Genomic DNA, 8,068 nt, shown 5'->3' on the forward strand with positions numbered 1-8,068 from the left:
ACTGACGCTAATCTGGCCTCCTGCGAGGCGGAGAAGTGGCCTCGTCAACCTAAGAGTTGGCTTTGTAGTATCGCAACTTAGATGCGAGTTGTATTCATACCGAAATAGTCATGTCCGAGCAAGGCGAGGACAGTGAGTGCCTACGACGGCGGGGGTCCCACCGTGGGGCGCGACAGCAGATCGCGCAGGGTCCCTGCGGTGTCGGCTGGCTAGAGTTTGGTGGCAAAAGGATGGACTACGGCGCCAAGAATGCCTGCAAAGGGGGCATGAGTTCTCAGTGGACTGGCAATCCGTTAGGCTCTGTCTTTCCTGAGGGTCCAGTTCACACGAAATCACCACCATCACCATGAGAGACTCCGGCCTCGCCAGGGGCCATACTGCCCTTCTTGCCCTAAGCATAGTCGCCCTTTCTGCCGCATGCCTGGTTTCCGCTCAAGGTCACCAAAGGACCGGACATGAGCAGGCCTCCATAGTGTTTCAGGATGTCACTGGGAATGCACAGAGTGACGCCGGGGTAGTCGAGGTGTGCGGGAAAGGAAAACAGATCGGCAGTCCTGTCGAGTCCAAACTGGTCTTGAAGGCTCAAATAAACAAGCCTCTTCAGTTCAGCTGTGGCGACAAACAGACGCTCGCCCCCGAGGGCAAGACAAACAACACGAAAACCAACTTCGAGGAATTTTATGATACCAACTCGGGAGGCAGCTGCGACGTTGAGGGTAACACCAAATCCCTGGAAGCGGAGAACATTGAGGCGACGCTCCAGACAGACTCGACAAAGCAAAAGCAGCGACGTACTATGAGACCCTCTCAGGATTCGGAGGAGCCAGATACTCCGGCACCAATTTACACATTCCTCTACAAAAAAGAACCACAAGTAGAAACGCGACTCTGCTACACATGTAACACCGCTGCCCCAACCCAAGGACATTCATTCAAAGTTTCTGGAAACGTTGGTGCACCGGCTTGCACGGTCCATATCACAGTATCCGGAAAGGCTACAACTACAACGGCTCCGACCGAGACGGAAACTACCGCCACCTCTGACGGTCGTGTGGGGCGTTTCTACATTGGCGCTGTCGCAGGTTTCGTGGCAGCTGTGCTCCGGCTGTAACAAGCTCCGGCAAGGCGCGGCAAGGAGACTCGCGTCGCTGTATATCGGCGATACCGCCCTTGTGTCCTTTTGCCTGACGTATTGTGTTTTGGTGGGTGCCACACTCAAGTTGCCAGAACAATTCAGTCGGAAAAGACACTGCTGTGTCCGACAATTAAAGACCTAGGGATGGGATGGAGAGCACCGAGCTCAGTGAGGGCGCGTAACGTCTTTCGAGGAGTATTCGCAAAAACCAGCGCAGAACTCTTTGCCACTGACAGAGGGTTCGCTGGCCGTGAACGGGCACTCGTTCAAGCGGCTTTTGAGATCCGGGTTGCGTGGAAGAGCCTTGTAGAACCAGGCTAACACTCAGGGGAGTCTGCTGACTCGCTTAGAAAGGGAGGGAGTACATTAGACACTTGGCACGTGAAAAGCGGAGAAGGTCAACTGAGAGACATAATATTGCCACGGAGCGGCCATCTTAGTGTTGGCTCTAGGAGTAGGGACTGAGCATGTGGCATCACATACGCACAACGTGAGGAGGCGTGCCGGACGCGGCAGGCGCCTGGTACCTTCTGAGTGAGATTGAGAAAGAATAGGAAGCGCGACAGCCACTTGTGAAGAGAGCAGGCATGTAGCCCATCGTGGTACCTTTAGGCCACAGTCGCAACGGCCCCCTCGAACTGCGAGTTTAAGGGCCTCGATCATTGTCAGAGGGCAGTGCAGAGTGAGCGGAGAAGACCAGACACCGGACTGTAGTCGGCACGTATCGCTGCCAGCCCGGATCAGAATTTTTACTGTCACGTCCAAGGATGGCCTCCAGACATAGTCCGAGTGGTCAGCCCGCAGACTCAGAAGTAGAGCCTTTGTTTATACTCAGGAGCGACCTAGTCCGAAGAGGGTCCGCCAAACAATGGGAAAGATTCCGAGCCGTCAGTCTCCTAGCAAACGAAACAACTGGAAAGGTCCCTGCCGTAGGACTCCCCGAAATCTCGGTGAGCATCAGCGCGGTGGTAAAACCGGAGGTAAGGACTGTTCGACGCGGCATAGCCAACTTAGGACCACTACTCTCACACAGCCTATGTACCCGTTTCCTAAGCCGGCAAAAAGGCTGCAGAGAGAAAGAAGAAAGTCTTACCCCGGCGAAGTTCCAGTAGAAGGCTGGTTCAAGCTGGAGGTGTGCTACTGCTCGTTGCCCCTTGTTGTTGCCCGGTTCGTCCCTAAGAGACCGTACTCCTCGGCTATGGCGTCACGAGGCTAAGACTGGAGTTGTCTGTTTCTGCCACGGCGACAAAACCGGTCTGACCAAAGGAAAGAAAGTGTGCTGCCCGCTGTACAACAGAGGGCCGGACTAAATACCTAGGGTTCCCAGTGCCTCGACCCGCGACAGCCGCTTGTTCCTTGCAGTCTGCACACTACAGAAACACTTCCGCTGCAGAGACCCAAACACGGTTGGCACTCCGTTTGTTGCAGACGCTCGGAGCCCTGCGCATGCTCGTGAAAATCACTGTCTTTCACTCGAGTTGACGGCTCAGCTCACCTATGAGAGTTATGCAACTACTGGCACTGCTTCCACAGAGAGAGTATTCTCCAGATTGGGGAATACTCAGCTCTCTCGCTAATCCCCTTTCCTGCTCCGGGCCTCCCTATCGCCGTCCCAGAAGGACCGTCTACCCTTCCCCGGAGCTCTGTGAATCACCAGGATTCTCGGCGAGATGTAAGAGAGTTATAGCAACAGGGACGCGGCCCACGTGCAGCGTTCCGTGCGGAGAACGGTGGGGCCCCGTGGTAGCATCGGATACATGTAGTTGCCCCCCGGTCAAATCCCATGAAAGCAAGCGGTTCTTACCTCCCGTAGGGGGAAGTAGCTGCTCCAGTTGAAGGGGATCGCCTACGGTACGCGTACTCCGATGCGACCTGAAGTCACGTCGGCGGGGTAATTGTGTTAGAAAGAAGACAGTGAGCGTCTACACGGAGGGGGGGGGGGGGCCGCCTTCAGAGGGTGCCGCAGATCGGAGAGCTTCTCCGGAGCGCCGGCCGGCTGGAGTTTGGTCCACACGAGGGAAGGGGGGGTGAGAAGGAAGGCAAAGAGGACCTGTCCCCTCGCACTTTGTCGCCGAACGGGGCTTTCGACCCTTTTTTCAGCGGCCAATAGTGGTAATACAGGAGTCATCATCATGAAGCTTTCCGGCCTCTTTCCCAGCCATACTGTCTTTCTCGTAATAGGCGCCGTCGCTTTTGAGTGTGCGCTTCGCGCTGAGAGCCGCCAGAGCACCGGCCGGGCCCGCATCTCCACACTGCTCGACAATGTCCTTGGGGAAGCGGGAGGTGAGGCCTCCGGTGTTAAGGTATGCGGGCCAGAGAAACAGGGAGGAGTTGCTGCGCTCCCGCAGTTGAATCTGGAGGCTGCAGTAAACACAACTCTCCAGTTCAGCTGTGGCGAAGGACAGACCCTCGCCCCGGCAGGAAGTGTAGAGAAGAAGACCAGCTTCAAGAACTTTTACGCCTACAAGAAGGAAGGTGGCTGCGACGTGGGCTCCACGCTTAGCTTGGAAAAGCAGAACATGGGGGCGACACTCGAGACAGAGTCGAATCTGCAAACCAAGGTCCCCGTCTCAAAAGTCGTCTACAGTTTCCGTTATAGTGTCGAACCAGAAGCAGAAAAGCACCTGTGCTACACATGTAACACCGCTGCCCCTGTTGACGGTGGTCATGATCTCAAGCTTGGCGGTGAAAAGGATGACGCCGCCTGCACGGTTCATATCACGGTACCGAAGAAGACTGCAACAACACCAGCCCCGACGGAGACTGCCACAAGCTCGACCTCAGACGCTCGTGTGATGTCTGCCTACGCGGCGACTGCCATAGGAGGTTTACTGGCAGTCATGCTTCGTGTGTAAAAAAGCCTGGACAACCTTCGATTTGGAGACTCCCTCGTGTATATCCCGGACAGCGCTGCCGTTGTTTTCTTGCATAAGGTGAAGTGCTTTGCAGGCTCAAGTGCGTGGGACAGAGCGTACCAAGGAAAAACAGCAGACGCTGTCGACTGGAGACTCATGGATGGAGAAGGCAGGGTTAGCGTGCAAGAGTGAATTCGTACTTGCTGACCCGACCGTCCACACTCCGCACTCTCTGCTGCTGCCACAGCCCGGTGACGCTGACGGGGACTGCTGCAAACAACTATCTGAGAGAGAGACGGGCAATCCTGTCACTGGCGCGCAGTACGCTGAGCTATGTTCGGATGTGAACGCTTCGTAGATCCAGGGCTACGGTCGGGAGTGCGTATTGCTGCGCTTCAGAAGTGAGAGCAGCACTCAGACGCACTTGACACGACAAGAGCGGAGACTTTCAATTGAGCAGGAAGCAACCGCCCAGTGGTGGCTGTTTTACACACCAGTCGAGGTGGCTTACGGACGGTAGAGGTGACGCTCTGACTGGTTGTATTAGGTGTGAGCAATGTCAACAAATTCACGCAAGGGCGGATTCACCTCTGGCATGCCTGAGCTACTGCCAACTGGTCGCTGAAGCATCCGCCACTGGGCGGTAGCTTCCTGCTCAGTTGAAAGTCTTCGCTCTTGTCATGCCAAGTGCGTATCAGTGTTGCTCTCACTTCTGAAGCAATACCGACACCGAACCATAATCCTGGATCTACAAGGCTTTTTCATCAAAATGTAGCTCAGAGGCCTGCTCTGGGACTGACGTCCCTCCAGAACCTGAGGCATCGCAACCTAGTGAGAATGAGTTAGCACTATTCAGCCCAGTCGATCCCAGCACCGTTCGTCTTTTCGCGCATATACTACCCGAGCTCTGGCCAGTCCCTGGTCCTCCCAACCTCTTCGAGATGGCTATGTTGTAAGCTAGTTCTGCGCGCTATGCAAGTGCCTCGTGAGTAGGCGTGTGTGTCTCTAGATTCATATACACGTGATTCCTCACACGCATAGGCAGACCTCCGTATTCAAGTCCGTATCTATCCAGCTGTAGCTTCCTATCTGTAGGTTTAGATTCTCAGGGACAAGCATCTGTTCCGTGCCTGTCCAACGAGGCGTACACGGAGGTGTGAGGTTTTTCTTCCTCTCTAGCAAGCAAGAAAACATGCTGTGTATTCTTTGTTCGCAGGGGAAAGGTGTTCCTGGGCGTGAGTTTATGTCATAGCTTAATGTATGTAGACGTTAAGTACACTGTTTTTATGGAGGGTGAGCGCTCAGAGCAGCGTGCATCCTGAAGAATTAGAACTAAACATATGTCTGGTAAACAAGACAACTGTCAGAAAGATGAAGTCCAGATCCTTCGCTGTTTCCAACGGTAACTGCGATTCGTAGATCGCTCCGTTCTAGCCTCGTTGACCCGGAGGTGTACGTACACCCGAAACAAGCAATCACGTGTCTGCAAGATGTAGCAGAGAAACGAAGGTTTTCTTGGATATGGTTCTGCCATGCTCACAGCCTGCGCGCACTTCAGTTTTACTCCTTTATCGTATCACTGCAGTCCCTAAAGAAGAGAGTGCAACAAAAGGACTATCCAGAGTGTATCCCTGCCATTTCTCAAGAGCTCTCACTTTCTCTGCTTCGCAGCCGGCGCGAAGATGCAGACAGTCCCGGCTGTTGTGGAATGGACGGAGCAGATCGGTAGTTCTCGATGTGTGTTTCTCGTTCCTCAAGAAAAGATGGGGCAGGAATCTACGTATTATCCGAATCTAAGCCGAATGTCTTTGAAAAAGAAACAGCTCGCTCGTCCGCGAGGTCATTGAATGAAGGCCAACGAAACTTTTCTCCTTTCCTTCTTTTTTTCTTTCCTTTCTTATCTTCAGAACCTTGGTATTGTAGGAGAAGCTGGTTTTTTTTTTCTTGTAACAGGAGGAAGGATGACTCAAAGAATTTCTGTCTTTTTTCTAGAGAATTCGACATCTTTCAAGTCCTCTTTTCTCTTCTGGTATCAAGATGAATGAATGAATGACGTATCTCGTAAGCGTTCACTTGGTAAGAAATCTTGCTTCTTCCTGGTTTGTCCTTTCGCCTTCCTCTTTTTCTTTCGCCGTCCAAGCTTCGATCTGTGAAATACCACGGATTGCATCTGAGGGACCTTCACACATCAAAAGACTTCCTTCTCTCCTTTATCTCCCGCCTTCCCCCGAGTGAGGAGTTTAGTTAGCCCGCTTTCACTCTGTTTTCTAATGAGAGAGAGAAGGAGACAGATTGTGACGTCTCTTCTTGAGGCTTTCGTGGAGACTTTTCTTTTTCTCGCGACAGAACATAAAGCGGGGGGTTCTCGCTCTCCGTAGCGGGGCCTAGAAGAACAACAGAGCAACAGGAGAGACATTTTGCTTTTCTTTCTCTTGTTAGTAGTCGAAATTTTCTCTCAGGTCTTTCTGTCTCTTCTCCTCTCCTGGTCTCCTCTCCCTGTGTCCTTAGTCTCCGTCCTTATTTCCTCCTCTTCATCCCGTTTCTTCTACTGGTATGCTTCGCAGCATCCATGAAAACTTCTCGTTCTTTTCTTTCTCGTTACCATCGTCTTTTCACTCTCCTAGTTTTTCCAGGCAAGAGAATTTCTCTCATCGACATCTTAGGGGGTTATGAGGAAGGCGGGGAGATGATTTGTTAAGACGTTTTCTCGTTCCTCTCTTTTTTCTCTTGCTTGACAACCTACGCGTTGTTTCTGTTATGAGCAGCGTTACAGAACAGTGCTCATCTTCGTCAGTACACAGGAGAGCTCCATTTAGAGAGGGGTTTCCTTCTCTCTCTTTGGACCTCTTTTTCACTCGTCCTTTGGAATTTATGTCTCAACTCTTCTGTTTCTCCCTAACCAGAGATTCGTCTTTCTTTCCTCACACGGGAGATACAGGACAGCTGTAAAACTGTCTTGGTTCGCGATTCCCCGTGTCCTCTTCATCGTTCAGCTGTCCGAGCTAGAAAAAAGAAAGAAAGAGCACATGGATGGCACTTGCATTTCTTAGTGTACTTCATCGTATACGTGAGATCTGAAGGCGTGTCTCTTTGGTATCGCCAAATCAGTTTATTTCGAAACTTGCATCTCTGTACGTTGCGTATTCCTATTAAGATGTTAACACATATATACATCTGTAGATTTGCGCAAGAGTATAGACTGACAATGTAGGGAAGTTTCTATACTACCAGATGGATGCGGTGGGAGATGAGAGGTTCGGGAAAGAGAGAAAAATGGACGACAGACGAGGAGGAGAAGCGGGCGAGGAAGCGACGGGGTGAGGGGAGCAAGGCACCCCAAGGTAGAGGGAGGATCATGCATGTTGAAGAGGAGATGGATCTGATCCCTTCTCTGTATCTTCCTGAAAGGAGACAACATTTTCTAGGTGTCAAACTCCTCGTCTCTGCATAAAGAGTTAGACGATATACACGTTTAGACAGCACGTGTCCGTGTGTATATATATACATATGTCTCTATGTTTACTTACATAGATTTGTATACAGATACAGGAAGTTACGAAGGTACACCACACATGTATTGGTGTATACAACTAGTACCCTTCGTAAGCCAGAGGGACGCTGAGGTTTCCTTGTCTTTTTGAGTGTGTAGAAGAATGAAGGGGTACGGGGGATGAGGGGGAGAAGAAGCGTCTGAGATAGATGGAAGAGAAACGAAAGAGAAGAAGATGTGAAGATAAGAATGTCTCATATACACTTATCTTCCGCTTTCACTCCCAAGTTTTGTCTAAGCGGAAGAGGGGAGAAGAGAAAAAAATAAAAATGAAGCGCTTCACCGGACTTTCCTCTTTTTTCTTTGATCTGATTCTTTCTCTCTCTCGTGGTCAGTTGGGTCTTTAGAGAAGTTACTTCTTCACCTCACGTCTAAGGAGATGAAGAAAGGGGAATGAGGAGAAGGAGTTGATCTATGAAGACAACAAGGCTACGAAAAGTTTCTTTTCCTCTCATTGGATCTGGAACTCTCACACACACCCGGATGGACCTGCACATACACTTGAGGAGACCTGCATGTACACCTGGG

This window comes from Cystoisospora suis (assembly GCF_002600585.1).
Source record: "Cystoisospora suis strain Wien I chromosome Unknown contig_1977, whole genome shotgun sequence".
Classification (NCBI taxonomy): domain Eukaryota; phylum Apicomplexa; class Conoidasida; order Eucoccidiorida; family Sarcocystidae; genus Cystoisospora; species Cystoisospora suis.